Source organism: Lissotriton vulgaris, chromosome 9 (genome assembly GCF_964263255.1).
Source record: "Lissotriton vulgaris chromosome 9, aLisVul1.2, whole genome shotgun sequence".
Classification (NCBI taxonomy): Eukaryota; Metazoa; Chordata; class Amphibia; order Caudata; family Salamandridae; genus Lissotriton; species Lissotriton vulgaris.
Genome location: NC_141697.1, coordinates 966,075,503 through 966,090,687, shown reverse-complemented (window position 1 = coordinate 966,090,687; position 15,185 = coordinate 966,075,503). Strand labels below are relative to the sequence as shown.

Sequence of the window (15,185 nt, the reverse complement as noted above, 5' to 3'; positions counted from 1 at the left end):
GAAGGTTTACCGGATGAATATTAAAACACTTTATCAAAGAACCGAGTATACATACATTGGTGGACATAGAAGAAACACTAGCATAGAGCAAACAACGCACGTATGCATGTCGCATGAGAAAATAGCTTTTGGAGCAGACCACTCCATCCATGAGACATTAGGTCCTGCCACATTTCTCATCTTGTCCCTTCCTTTTCACTATTTTGATCCTATTTTTCATTTTGTCTACGCTGCACAAGGCTTTGAGTCTAACCTTATGGTGTCATAGAGTGTTCAGTGATCAATCAGTAAAACTTAACACAATCGAATGCAGACGTGTAAAAACTCACAGATGCACACGAGTATCTCTCATCTATACAAATTGAAACAAATGTTTAGATGTTCACACAGCCACAATTACCTACACTAAATATAAATCTATGACAAAATATCGACTACAAAAATATCTACCTACCAAAATATCGCAACAAAAATATCGATTACATTAATATCGAGATCCTATATCTAACAAGGTAAGTACAAAAATATCGAAAAAATAATATCGATGTCAAAAATATCGTTTTTTTAAAAATTTCGTTTTTTTTTAAATTAAAAAACATGGAATATTAACAAAATAATACTTATAAATGTAATAAACACAGTAAAAAATATATTATAATATTTAAAATTAATAAATAATGTAATAAAAACTAATAATAATAAAGAAAAAAAACATAGTATATACTTCATTAATAATACCTCTAATAAATTATTTTAATAACTTATAAATAAATGAAAATATAATAAATTACAAATACATTTATATACATCAAATAATAATATAAACAACAATTATTAAAATTGTAAAACAAATAAAAAAAATTAAATACATTTTGGATTGCGTATGGGTAACAATTACTATTCCAACTCCAGAGAGTGCAACAATAGGGAAAGTGTTGGATAGCGTAGGGGTAAACATTACTATTCCAACTCCAGAGACTGCAACAGTAGGAAAAGTGTTGGATAGCGTAGGGGTAACAATTACTATTCCCACTCCAGAGAGTGCAACAGTAGGGAAAGTGTTGGATAGCATAGGGGTAACAATTACTATTCCCACTCCAGAGAGTGCAACAGTAGGGAAAGTGTTGGATAGTGTAGGGGTAACAATTATTATCCCCACTCCAGAGAGTCCAACAGTAGGGAAAGTGTTGGATAGCGTAGGGGTAACAATTACTATTCCAACTCCAGAGAGTGAAACAGTAGGGAAAGTGCTGGATAGCATAGGGGTAACAATTACTATTGCAACTCAAAAGAGTGCAACAGTAGGGAAAGTGTTGGATAGCGTAGGGGTAACATTTACTATTCCAACTCAAGAGAGTGCAACAGTAGGGAAAGTGTTGGATAGCGTAGGGGTAACAATTACTATTCCAACTCCAGAGAGTTCAACAGTAGGGAAAGTGTTGGATAGCAAAGGGGTAAAAATAACATACTTATAAATAAATGTATTTTTTTTAAATAATAAAAAACTTAACTATTAAATAAATATAAACCATTTACAAATACCAAAACATAATTATTAAAAACATAATTAGCAAAATATATTTAACTAAAAAAATTAATAAAAAATACCATTTCATAATATTTAATTACTAATTAATAATTAATTAACAATTATATAATTAACAAAACAAGTAATTAAAAAACATTTTTACTTAATTACATTCAAATTACTTTCCACCCTATTCCCCTGTAAACCCACAACCCACTACAGAACATAATTATCAATTAACCAATTAATTAAAATAAATTACCAATTATTTAAAAATAATTACCAATTAATTAAAATTAATTTATAATTCCTACTAATTAATAATTAATTTAACATAATTAAATTACTTCCCACCCTATTCCCCTATAAACCCACGACCCGCTACAGAACTAAAATACAAAATTACAAAAAAATAAATTAAAAACATCATAAATACATAATAATATACACAAAAAACAATTTAAAAATCGATATTAGTAACATCGAAATTATTAACATCGATATTACTAACATCGATATTTAACACTTCGATATTACTAATATCGATATTAAATCTTTCGATATTACTTACCTTCTATATTATGTCCCTTTGATATTTAAACTTCGATATTATTGTATATCGATATTTAAATATCGATATTTTGTCTGCATACCACTAAATATATATGCACATATATGAACACACAGGCACATTTCAGATATCGCATAGAGTTATGCTAATGCATACGCTTGCATGTAGCCAGTAAAAAAGTATTACCTGGGCCTTTTCGAGCCGAGAACTATTGACTTTGACAATGCTTGTTTCTTAAAGTTTTTAACTAAGGGAAGTCATCTCACCATTTGCTACAGGGCGTAGCCTCATGACTTATACAACAGACCCTAAGGGACTGCAGACAATATCCATGAATCTCTGCTAGAGCTCTACAGCACTGAGGTAGACCTTTCGCAGTCTGTTCGGGACAAAACATGTCAGGGCTGTTCAAGCTTATCTGCCTCTTCCTGATCATGTCTTTCTTTCAGCCTCATCAGAAGGTAAATTACCTAAGCTTCTGCCAGGAAGTGAGGTCATTCAAGTTATTGCTGAGGTCAGATTGACCCTAACAGTTGGTGCTTCTCAGCACTTTGGAATATTAGAAAATGGTGCAAGACCACTAACAGTTTTTCATTTTTGATTCACGTATCTCACATTTTTACCTACATTTTTAAATATTGTATCCTGCTTTCTTAATTATACCGAATGCTGATTTTGTTGCTTTGGATTATTAATTTCTTGTTGGTAGCTAAAATATGACAGTCTAAGGGAGATGTGGGTATCAGCAGTTGTTGTAAAAAGGACATCTGTTCTTCATTCTCAGGTACTTCCATTATACTAATATTGCCCCTTCTACTTCTTTCCTCCAAATTCACGACCTTCTGAAGCAAACTGCAGACCTCCAGGCCCAAGTCCAGGGCTTGGGCCATGTGGTATAGACTCTCTTTCAGAGAAAGTGGATGCCTTTTCTAAATGGGTATAGCAAGGGCAGCAAGGACAATAACCCAGTGAATCAATTTGATCAATTGAATCAATTTGATCTCTGTGTTGGTGTCATCCATAAAGCCCTGAACAGTGACTTTAGAGGATTTAATCCTCAACAGCTCCAATATAAGCATGTCTCGGATGTCCATCCTTCTGCGCATCGTCTCTTTGCAGCTTGCAGTAACAGCCTCTGTGAAGAGTGGCTGTCTTAAGAGTTTCTACTATCCATCTGTTCATATTGTCCAATCTTACAGGGCAAGGCAGAGAGAGAGAGGCCTCCATTCTTGGGGGTAACAGGTGAAAGTGAGTCACTGTGCACACTTCTGAGAAGAACATAGCCATTGAGGTACCAAGGACTAGCCAAGCATGGGGATTTCAAAATTAATCAAGTCTCCTCCAAAGCCAGGTAAGGTCCTCTCTGATGTCTTTCTTTCTTTCTTTCTTTCTTTCTTTCTTTCTTTCTTTCTTTCTTTCTTTCTTTCTTTCTTTCTTTCTTTCTTTCTTTCTCTTCCCAAACAGGGTTTCCCAGCTCTACCTAAACCAATGCATACCTCACAATCCTCATCGAGAAAATTTTAAAAAGCCATGTTTTAAGTTGCTTTTGGATGCAACACTTTGTCAGGCAGATCCTTAGCTGTAATGGATGGGAGGTCCATAGTTTAGGAGCAAGATATTTGAAGGATTGCCCGCCCATGCTGGCTCAGTTACAGCACAGAACCTGTGCCAAGAAAAGGTGGGAGGAAGAAAGTTACCTTGTAGGAAGGGAAGAACAGAGCAAGCAGTGAAGATATACAGAACCAGAGTCCGAGACAACTCTATAATCACAACAGAGCGACGCATACTGAATGCACTTTCCCTTCAGGATCCAGTTCCACCTAGAAAATTCAGAAACCAATTATAGTGGCAAGGGGCGACTACTCGGTCCCCCCGAACGTATGGTTGGGGGCCTCGATCCCCCCGGGAAGCCATTTTGGGCGGGGGGGCGTGGCCCGGCTGGTATGCCCGAAGTGGCGTAGCCGGGGCGCGCCTTCTCCCGCCCAAGAGGGGTTGTCCTAGACACCTACACAGAAGACCACGCCCAGTAGGCGTACAGGAGGAGGGTACACGCCCTCCCGCAGAAGAATAAATAGAGCGGGAATCCGAAGAAGCGTCCTCTTGTTCCTGTGCTCGGAAGGCTGCACCCACTCGTTGCTCGTGAGCCCTCGACGGAACAAGCAGCAATTTTGAGAACTTGTAATCTTGTTGTTTCTCTTTCAGTTATCGGAGTACGAAGGATCCTGGACCTCGTTGATCGACTAGGAGCGGAAGACTCGAAACCATGGCTGGCAAGAAAGCAGGGAAGGGTTCCGAGACGGATAAAGTTTTGCGCCTATTGTCGAACCGGATGGTTAGCACGGACCGGAAACTCGGAAAGGTCCAATCGATCGAGCGAGATTTGGCGGACGTCAGAAAACAGCTGGCGGCACTGAGCGACACAGGTAACCCTAAGAAGGTAATGGGCCCGGCCTTGCCGGGAGTCGTCCCCGAGGGTAGGGGGAAACGGATCAAGAGGAGGGCGGTTTCGGGGGAGGTCCCGGTCCCCGTGGTACCCCCAGTTGCCCCCGTCACGCCGACAAATAACCCGGTACCAAACCCGGATGTAGGTCAGCCGATCCCGGTTGTGATTACTCCCACTAGTGAGGAGATGCCTCCCGAATTGGCCATCCAGTTGGCAGCAGTGTTGCCATGGCTCAAGAAAAAAGCAGGGGGGGCAGTGGCCCCGGGAGACCCGGCCGAAGAGGCCAGACTAATAATCGAGCAATTGCGGCAGTCGAGAGAGGCCGCAACGGCGACTGTTCCTCTTGTTTCCCCACAGGTGGCACTTGTAGGACCTGCGGTTGGTAGCGAGAAGACGGCGGGAACAACGGCCGAAACTGGTAAGCTCGCATTGCCGATGGCGGGGGAGGGTTCATTACCCTCGAGGCGGGAGAAGGTTGCACAGCACATCCCTATGGCCACGAAATAATTAATTTGGAGCGACAAATATGTTAACATGTTTTCGTTATTGACTGACCATCGCGAGATGGAATATGCTAAAACGCAGAAAGATTTATGGCACCCGAGTGTTTGGCGCGCTAAGATGGCGGAGTTCAGGGTGGATGAGACAGTAACGAACTGGGTTAAGGCCTTTTCTATATTTACTGCAATCATGGGGGAACGAAGGCCCGAGCTCATGACTGAGTTAACATGCTATCAGAACCGTATTATGGATTTCTATTCAATGTATGAGGGGGATGAATGGAGAGGTTACGATATTAAATTCCGGAAAGCGAAATAATTTGATGCTACTTTGACTTGGGATTGCCTGGACTCGGTGTCATGGCACAAACAGCTCCTGCCAGGGGCGGTGGGTACTTCCTCGCCAGGCGGGAGCGGGTCAGGGTTTGTCCGCCAAAAGCCCGCGGTGCCCTTTCGAGGGGGTGCCGGTGGGGATTCCCAGCCCAAGACCGGCGGGAATGGCGGCAAGCGTGGGGTTTGTTGGGGCTTCAATCGAGGCTCCTGTAATAGACCGCAGGGCACATGTAGGTTTAAGCATGCGTGTGCGGGCTGTGGGAATTCCTCACACCCGGAGAGTACCTGTAGATCAAAAAACAGCGGGACGGGAGGTAAAGGAGGGTCTAAACAGGAGTGAGGTAGGATGTTGTGACCAATTGCCTACACCCGTCGATATCATGGCTCTGACTCCTTGGTTGAACAAATACCCTGACCATCTCTCCGCTGGGGTGTTGAGGAACGGATTCTTACATGGCTTCCACATCCCGGCGGGGAATTTTCGGGGGGACTCCTTTTGTAAATGTAAATGTAAATGTATTGGCATTTATATAGCGCACTACTTACCCGTAGGGTCCCAAGGCGCTTCGACCGCTGCGAAACCCTTCCTGGCTTCCCTGAGAGATGGTCCCTTAATGGGTATCTCCAGGGTGAGACCAGGCATCCCCGGCGGTCTGGTGGGGCCGTTAGTGAAGATGAGACAAGCTAATGCCCAGAGTTGCCGAGTGTGATCGCTGATCAGAGTGGGCACCGAGGCGGGAGAATTATCGAGTCCGCTGACCCTGGTCCAGAAACCTGCCGCGCCGGGAATCGAACCCTGGTCCCGGGCCGTCCTCTGCTCTCGGGTCTGCCGCCTCTAACCAGTGAGCCACACTACTTCACTATATTTGTAATAATCAGCTATCGGTACAGCAGAACCCGAGTGTAGCAGAGAAGAAAATTGCGAAGGAAGTCAGCTTGGGGCGGGTGGCGGGGCCTTTTCATCGCCTGCCGGTGGCGGAATTCATATGTTCCCCGTTAGGGGTTGTCCCGAAGAAGGATCCTGGGGAGTTTAGACTTATCCATAACCTGTCCGCTCCAAGGGGTTCCTCGGTGAATGAAGCCATTGACCCAGAAGTTTGTTCTGTGCGGTACGCATCTTTCGATGATGCCGTGGCCATGTTGAATCGCCTGGGCCCCGGGGCGCTGATGGCAAAGTCAGATATCGAATCAGCGTTCCGGTTGCTCCCGGTACACCCACAGGATCAGCGCTTGCTAGGTTTCGCATTTCAAGGGAAGTATTACATGGATAAATGCATGCCTATGGGTTGCTCCATTTCTTGTGCTTATTTTGAAAAGTTCAGCTGTTTTTTAGAATGGGCATTCACCGAGGCCACAGGGCATCAGCATGTTATGCACTATCTGGACGACTTCCTGTTCTTGGGAGCACCTGGCGATACGAAATGTGCGCAGGCGCTGCAGGATTTCTGCATCCTCATGGGGGAGTTCGGAGTCTACTTCACTGGAGTTTCTGGGTATTGAGCTCGATTCTGTGGAGGGATGTTTCCGTTTACCGAAGGAAAAGGTGGACAAATTTAGGGCGTCATTGACGCATTGCCTTGGCAAGGAGAAGGTGACCCTGCACCAGTTACAGCAGACAGTGGGTCAGCTGAACTTTGCCTTGAGAGTGATACCGATGGCCCGCCCCTTCTCACGCTCTATTGCACAAGCTATGGTTGGTCTCAAGGAAGGACACCACCGTACGAGACTGTCGGCAGAGGTTCGCCAGGATATGCGCATTTGGTTGGCATTTCTGGCGGACTTCAACGGTCGAGTTGTGTGGAACAAGCCACCAGCGTCTTCGGACGAACTAGGTCTATGGACTGACTCAGCTGGGAGCGTGGGTTTTGGCGCCATCTTTGGTAATCGATGGTCGGCGCAAACATGGCCGGCGTGGTGGCACTCCAGCGGTCTCACAGGTAACATTGGGTTCTTGGAGTTATTCCCCATTTGGGTTGCTCTGATGGCATGGCCAGACGATTTCAGGGACCGCTCAGTGGTGTTTTGGTCTGATAATATGACCGTGGTCGAGTGCATTAATCAACAGGCAGCCCGCTGCAAGTGGATCTTGAGATTGTTGAAAGAAATTGTATTACTTTGCATGAGATTGAATGTACAATTCAGGGCGAAACATGTGCCAGGCGTACTGAATCATGCAGCTGATGCACTCTCTCGTTCACACATGCAGGCGTTCAGGGGCTATCTGCCGACAGCGGACCTAGTGGCGGCACCATTCCCCGAAGAGCTATGGCTAATCGGTGCCCCGGATTAGAAGACCTCTTGGCAGCAAGTTTAGCCCCCAAGACGAGGAAGGCTTACGAAGGGGCGTTTCGTTCCTACTGCACATTTTTGGGTCCAACAGGGAGACAGAGCTGGGGTCAGGAGGAATCCTTCCTGGGGTTCCTGGTAGCGCTGCACAGAGAAGGCCGATCAACGGCAACGGCCAGTAGGCATAGGGCGGCCATTTCATTCATGGCGCAGGTGCATGGCATAAAAGACCCGACGGGTTCCTTTTTGGTTAAGAAAGCCCTTCGCGGCTGGCAGCGCCTCGAGGGTCGCAAGCAAGATGCAAGGCTCCCGATTGGCTTGGACAGGCTGTCTCGGCTTTTAGCAAAGCTGGATGAGACGTGCTCCTCCCATTTCGAAGCAGTTCTGTTCCGGGCAGCTTTCGCATTGGCATTCCATGGGGCTATGCGGGTGAGCGAACTGGTCGCAAGGAACAAGAAAGATACGAAGGGAGGCTTGTGCAGGGATCAAGTCCAAATAAGGGGTGATTCGATGGTGATCTCGATAGCCAGGTCCAAGACTGACCAGGGAGCTATGGGAGATAGTGTTATCGTGCAGCGCGCGCGAGGGTCCCCCATGTGCCCGATAAAGTGTGTAGAGGAGTATTTGACACTAAGGACGGCTACGTGGGGGGGGGAGTTTGCTTCGGCACAAGGATGGCACCCCACTGAGGAGATTTCAATTTCAGAGGGTAATGGCACTGTCAATCGCTGCCGCGGGCATGGACCCGTGCGATTTTGGGACCCACTCCTTTAGGATAGGGGCTGCTACTGAGGCTACAGCCAGGGGTCAGAGTGCGGAGGAAGTAAAACGGCTGGGCCGTTGGTGCTCGAATTGCTTCAAAAGGTATGTGCGATTGCACATGTTGTAATGGTCAATTGACAGGCACTCACGCTTCTTGTCGTTTGTTTGAATTGCAGTTTCGGGAGCCTGTCACGCGGGGCGGAATTTGGAGTCGACCCAGCATCGGGAGACCAGCGGTCAAGGATCACCAACTGGAGAGAGGATGGTATGGGTCGTGGGCCACTCATACGTGAGGCGCGGCGAGGACGTATTCAAGGCAGGTGACGCGATTCACGCACCTGGGGAATACGGTTATAGAGTGGCCTTCCATGGGAAGGGCGGGCTCTGTTTTGACCAATTCGGATAATTTTTTGAGGGTCTTTTAGGGCGGCACAGGTCACCGCCATCTGTAGTCATAGTACACCTGGGGGGCAACGACTTGGTGACACTGGGTAGACGAGTGTTATTGGAACACATTTTATCGGCTGTTAGCTGGTTGGCTAAAAGAGTCCCGGGGTGCACGATTGCCTGGTCCCACATGATACCAAGGAAGGTATGGCGGGGGGGCCTTTCGGTGTCAGCACTGAACCATTCAGTAAAAAGGGTTAATAATAAAATTGGTAAATTGTTCCGCTCTTCGCAGTTGCATAGCATTCCTCATGGGTGTATTCGGGGCGATCACATGTATCTGAACGATGGGGTCCACCTGTCCAGGGAGGGGAATGACTTACTCATAGGAGACTTCATAGCCTGGCTAAGGGGTTTGAGGAGGCATGACCTTTAGTAGGAGTTGGGGGGACCGGATAGTCGGTCAACTATCCGGTCTGTGGTGGTAAGGTCATGATCGGTGAGCAGTAATTTCAAGGTCCCTAGAGGGGGGCGCCACCCAGAATGGATGGGAGCGCCCGGGGGGAGGCGGCCATTGGCCCCTTCCACGGGGAGGCGGCACCCACTAAGGATGGGTCGCCTGGGGGGAGACGGCCATAGGCCCCTCCCAGGGGGGAAGGCGGCTACATGCTCCTCCTACTAATTTCCCGGGGGCCGGATATCCGCGACGGCGGATAGAGAGTGTGGGGATGGGGGGGAGTCCACGCTGTCCTTCCTACAGATACCTCACACGGGACTCGGACGACCTTTAAGATGGCGTCGAGTGGAAAGGGGGCCCCCACCACAACAAGGGAAGTTACAGTTGGCAATGAGGGTAGAGTCCTCTGCGCATGCGGCACTCACACCGTGAGGGCGAGATTCTGGTAGTAGGGATCTGACACCGGTTAAGACCTTGCCGTTGGCCCGTAATGCTAGGATGTACAATTTTAATGTAGAATGTATGCATTTTCAGGATGTTAGACTCGGCTAGGAAACCTTTGTATTAGAGATATGTTAAGGTTAGCCAAAGTACATGTCTTCATCGAAATGTAATAAATGTAAAATTGTACATAATGATGAAACTTTTATTTAATGTTTTAAATTTTGTTTCATATTTTAATAAATACGGCCGGGAGGGTGACTCCCTCCCGCCTTCCAAAAGTTCAAACCAGTGTCCGACTTCTCCCATCCTTGGGGATAGGTGTTGGGAGTGGGTGGCGAGCATCCCGGCCATATGTCAACAGCAATATTCCCCAAAAGGAAAAGCTCAGTTCTGCTTAATGACCAGGGTTGCACTAACTAAGGTATTTGGATTGATCCTCTGAGCAACAACATGCTGGAATGAAATGCCCTGAATTTCCAATTTCTCCACTCGCTGTGTTTGCCCACACAACAGGAAGTATCATTCCAGTGCAACCTGAGGGCAACACAATGGGTAAGTGCTGTGGACTTCGTTCAGCTAGGAAACTTCGCATTCACCGTCATGAACAGAAATGGCATGACAAACGATACAAGAAGTCTCATCTGGGTGCTGCTCGAAAGGCCAACCTCTTTGGAGGAGTGTCTCAGGCCAAGGGAATAGTCCTATAAAAAGCTGGTGTAGAGGCTAAGCAGCCTAGCTCTGCCATCAGGAAGTGTGTTTGAGTAGAGCTGATCAAGAACAACAAGAAACTCACATCTTTCATTCCCAACGATAGTTGCTTGAACTTCATTGATGAAAATCAAGAAGTTTTTCTGGCGGGGTTTGGTCATGCTGGTCATGCTGGTGGTGATATCCCAGGAGTCTGTTTCAAGATTGTAAAATTAGCCAACGTTTCCCTGTTAGCCTTATACAAAGGCAGAAAGGAGAGGCCAAGATCTTAAATTTGTTGGATAGTATCTTTTTGCACAATACACATTTTCATTAAAATATTTCATTTTCATTCAAGTGCAGCAATAATCTCACCTGGGCCAATTTTGTCCAAGTCTGCCTTCCAGTCAGCATGGCAATTCACTAGTAAGCGGATCAACATCCACTAGTCAGTTCTCCCGGGGAACATCCTTTATGACGCAACTATTACCCCGCATCACCATAACAACGCGGGGATTACAACGAAAGTCGTTACAACGACTTTCGCTGGAGGGCGCTGTTGGATAGGGAATAGTTTAATTTTCTATCCAACACCTTCCTTACTATCCACGGGGACTGGAGTTGGAATAGAAAATTAAACTATTCCACTATCCAGTGCCCCCAACGCAAGTCGTTGTAACGACTTGCGTTGTAATCCCCGCATTGTAATGGCATGCAGGGTAAAAGCATGCGTTGTACTGACATATAACCGTTCTCCCCCTTGTCTACCACTGTCACAGCCAAGCATTCCCTTGTCTACCACTTTCACAGCCCAGAAGCCCTGTGTCTACCACTGTCACAGCCAAGCAGTCACTTTTGATTGGATCATTTAGTGGATCTTTTTGAAGCTCCAAGGTTGAGAAGGTGTTGCATCAGTATGTTCCTGGTCTCTGGGATGGGGCTCCAGGGAGAGTAGCACCATCCACACTGCTACGTGGTGGCATGCTGGAGAGCACAGTGCGGTCTGGGACCTCGTAACTGCACGCCATCTACACTTTTCCCAAGTGCCCGGTTTCAGAGTTACAGGGTGCACCTGTTATTTGGAAAGCCTCCCAAGGCTGTGTGATCTCTCACACCACGATCCAGAGGAAGACTATGCTGAAGCTGCTTCTTTTCACCAGACCTGTGAGGTCTCAGTGGTATCTGGGGGAGAAAGAAGTTTGTGGAATGGGGGAGTTGACTCACGACTCACCATTCAGAGGTGTAACATTCCTTCGGGACCGTCCCCCGTTTCAAGCATCCAAACAGCATCCCCAGCAACAAAGAATAGGATATTCAGAGGAGGGTGCACAGAACATCTATGAGATAGCAGCCATCTTCTGAGGCGGCCAGGTTCTGCCTCCACTAGGCGGTGTCTTAAAATGGTTATTCCTCTGCAGTGGTATGGTGAACTGTCATTTGATTGTCAACCTCCAGGTGTGGGATTATGTCTGCAATCTAATGTTATGTGGCCCTCTCACACTAATAAGCCATTTACCCATGGCAAGCATTAGCTTTAGATTAGTGGAAACAAATACCATTTTCCTATTGCAATTATGTAGGCAAGGATGGTAAGTGGACTGCAATAATATTAATCCGAGACATTTCACTTAGGAAAATAGTCATCTTCTGGAGTCAAAAGTGCTTTTTACTGAAGGTCATCTCAGCTCAAAGCAAAATTCAAGAAGATGGCCATCCTCCTTTTCTCAAACCCCTTCTTTGAAATCTGACAGGACCCTTTACAAAGTGGATGTTAGAGTTTATGGTTTCATTCAAAATTCTTCAGATTTTTATTTATTCAATTGTATGTTTTGTATGGTTGCCCTAATCCAGGTTAACAAGGCTTCAGGACTCACATTACTCTGTGACAGGTCATAAGGTTTAGCAGGGCATGGGACATAACTAAACAAAATATCGAAAAATTATTACCATTTTATGTTTGCTTTGTGCATTGCGGTTGGGCGGGTGGTTGGTGCTGCTCTGCTCTTTGAGCAGGGCAGGGGAGGAGTGGTTTTCCCACCCCTGAGTGCACAAAGACTCTTTGGTCAGTCCTCTCAGGCCGCCCAAACCAGTCATGCATACTCTGCCATTCTCCATGCAGGGTTCATTGCAGCCTGTATGGAGAACATGGCCACCCCATTAGTTGGGTGGTTGGGTGGCGCCCTGACCAATCACAATGCTTCTTGCAGCTTTTTGACTGGCATAGGGGAGGAAGCCTAGCTGCCTGCTTCCTGTTCCTGTCGGAGGCAGGAGAGCAGGAGCCGAAAAGACGCGGGACCCGGCGGAAAGGTAAGATTAATTATTATTATTTTTTTTAATTTGCTCATGACACCCTCCACAAATCCACCCACAACCCCTTTCGCCCACCAACAAGCAATGCCAGCTGCTATTGCCTTTGCCATCCTCTTACTGCCCTGATCAATGCATCAGAAGATTCCTGTATTATAGCATCAAAGTCTTTTCTTCAACCATTGGCATTCATGATCGCAGAGTCAAGGACCGAATATTGTCAATAGCGATCAAATGACATGTTTGTGGTGGATGTGATGTGAAGTCCACCCACTTGAAGTCCTTCACAATGTTTTGCATGAATGACAACCTGGTTGCCATTTTCAGATGAAACTCTCAGTTTGGTCAAGAGTTTCTTCTAAATGTTTTGGTTTGATCTTCTCAGTGTCCAGTTCCACTGCTAACAATGTTTTCTGTTATTTTGAATCTTCATATCAATCTAATGGAAAGGGGGCACCAAGGTAAGGGCAAACTACTTAAGGTAGTGATTGCTTTGTCCTTTCCCAAAGGCCTCTTAGTCAGGATAATCTGCTCACTACCTAGGCTACTTGTTTATGTCTCTCCACACTGTATGGACAAAATAAATTGGAACTGGCGTAGAATATAGGGGTGTGTGAAATGTGCATAACTTGCTTATTCTACAGGATGTGAAATCTCAGCAAAAATAGGCAAAGATATGTGAGATGCAAATACATTATTCAACACCATATTTTAAGGCAAAAATGCATCCTTGTGTCAATTTTTGACACAAGAACTTAATTCATGCTAAAAAATAGTGCTAAAAAGCAAGGCACCAGAACAACAGCCGCTCGAGTTCTGTTGTTCAAGTAAAATGTTTCTACAACTGGTGAAGTATAATTTTACTACAAATAGTAAGTAATTATGCGGCGTAGAAAAATTATGAATTTCACAAATGTCATGTAACTGGCCTGAAATTATGCAAATTACTTCAGCGTAATTTAAAGTTTGCCCAGTGCTTAGAAGTAGTTGGAAGTATTGTGTTTGCCCAGGCGGTAACCACGCTCCGCCATCGCAGTTTACTTAGTTTTGTCTACTCCGCATTCTGTTGCGAATGTTCAGGCAAAATTACAACTCCGTGGCAGAGCGTAGTTAGCCGACCTCTCCTTCCACCCAAATAACACCTAGGTTGTACATCTTGCGAATGCGCATGGGCACGCGCAAGACGTTCAATGTAGGGGTTATCAGTGAAGAAGGACGCCGAGGAGGAGGAAGGAAAGCGACCATGGCGAGGAGGAGGCAGCCATGGTAGGTAAGTGTATTTTGAATTACTTTTAATTACAGTGGGAGGGTGAAGGACACGGAGCAAAGTTCCATGGAGTTGTTTCCTAACTCCATGGAACTTCGCGTAGAGGCACTAAGCCTGCTCCTCCCAGGGTTAGTATTGTTGAGCTTCTTTGAGGCATGGGCCAACCATGAGGAAGGGCTTCAACAATTAGAAAATTCAACTTAAGCATCAACATTTTTTTAAGACAACATCCTTCTAATCCTTATATGTCAAATGTCCTTTTGTGTTATTGTTTTAGCTGTCTAAAAGGCAAACTCCACTTGTGTAATCCCTGGAGTGTAATACATTCATGCACTGTTTTTTTTTCTGCTGAGTGATTTGAACTTTGCTGACCTAAATGAGTTAAGCAACTAACTTTTACCACTTTTCTGAAATATGTCAGAGAATTCTGGAAGGCAAATACAGTTCTGATCTCTTGGTGTGCCTGAAGGTCACAAGGGAAATTCTGTGAATCCAATTTTGTGATAATTAAAAATAACTGGGGGCAGATTTACAAGAAAGTGCTGCTGTGCCCTTTGGCTGCGCCACACTGCAGCACTTTCAAAGCACCGGCATGCAACATATTTACAATGATATGTCACATTCCTGTGCTCTCCTCTGCGCTGGCACACAAACAGCTGCCATGCCCCAGCGCAGGCACCCTTGCACCATGGTGCAAGGATGCCTGCGCCATGGGGAGATTGTTTTTGCACAGGAAGGCCCCCTTCCAGCGCAAAAACTAGCACTAGAGGCATTTTCCTATTTCAATGTCTTTTGTAGAATGCAGCACAAACTGAAAAAAGAAAAAAAACAAGCATTTGCAATGCAATAGGTCTTGCATTTAAGTGAGTTTAAGCTATTAGCAATGTAAATGGCAATGCTTTTGTTTTAAGTTTTAAAAACCAAATCATAGAAAAAGGCATTGACATTTACAATGCCAATAGCTCAAATGTGCATAAATGCGAGACCTTATTTCAAAGATGCTGACCAGTCTCTCCCGATTCTGAACAGTCCAGCAGAATGAACTTCCAAAGCTAATAGGCCCCAAAGGCGAGACCCATGGGGATTGTCAATGGTTGTTAATGAGGAAGCAAACTCAGACCTTATATGCCAACTCAAACCCTGAACTCCAGTCAGGTGCGCCTGTTGCTGTTGCCTAAAGTGAACAAGCATTGACAAAGCCAATAAGTGAATG

The 15,185-nt window shown here is 45.6% G+C and overlaps 1 pseudogene; it reads left to right on the top strand.

Moving 5' to 3' along the window:
- Positions 1–10,259: 10,259 nt before the first annotated feature.
- Positions 10,260–10,691, top strand: LOC147692623 (small ribosomal subunit protein uS12 pseudogene; annotated as a pseudogene).
- The last annotated feature ends 4,494 nt before the right edge of the window (positions 10,692–15,185 follow it).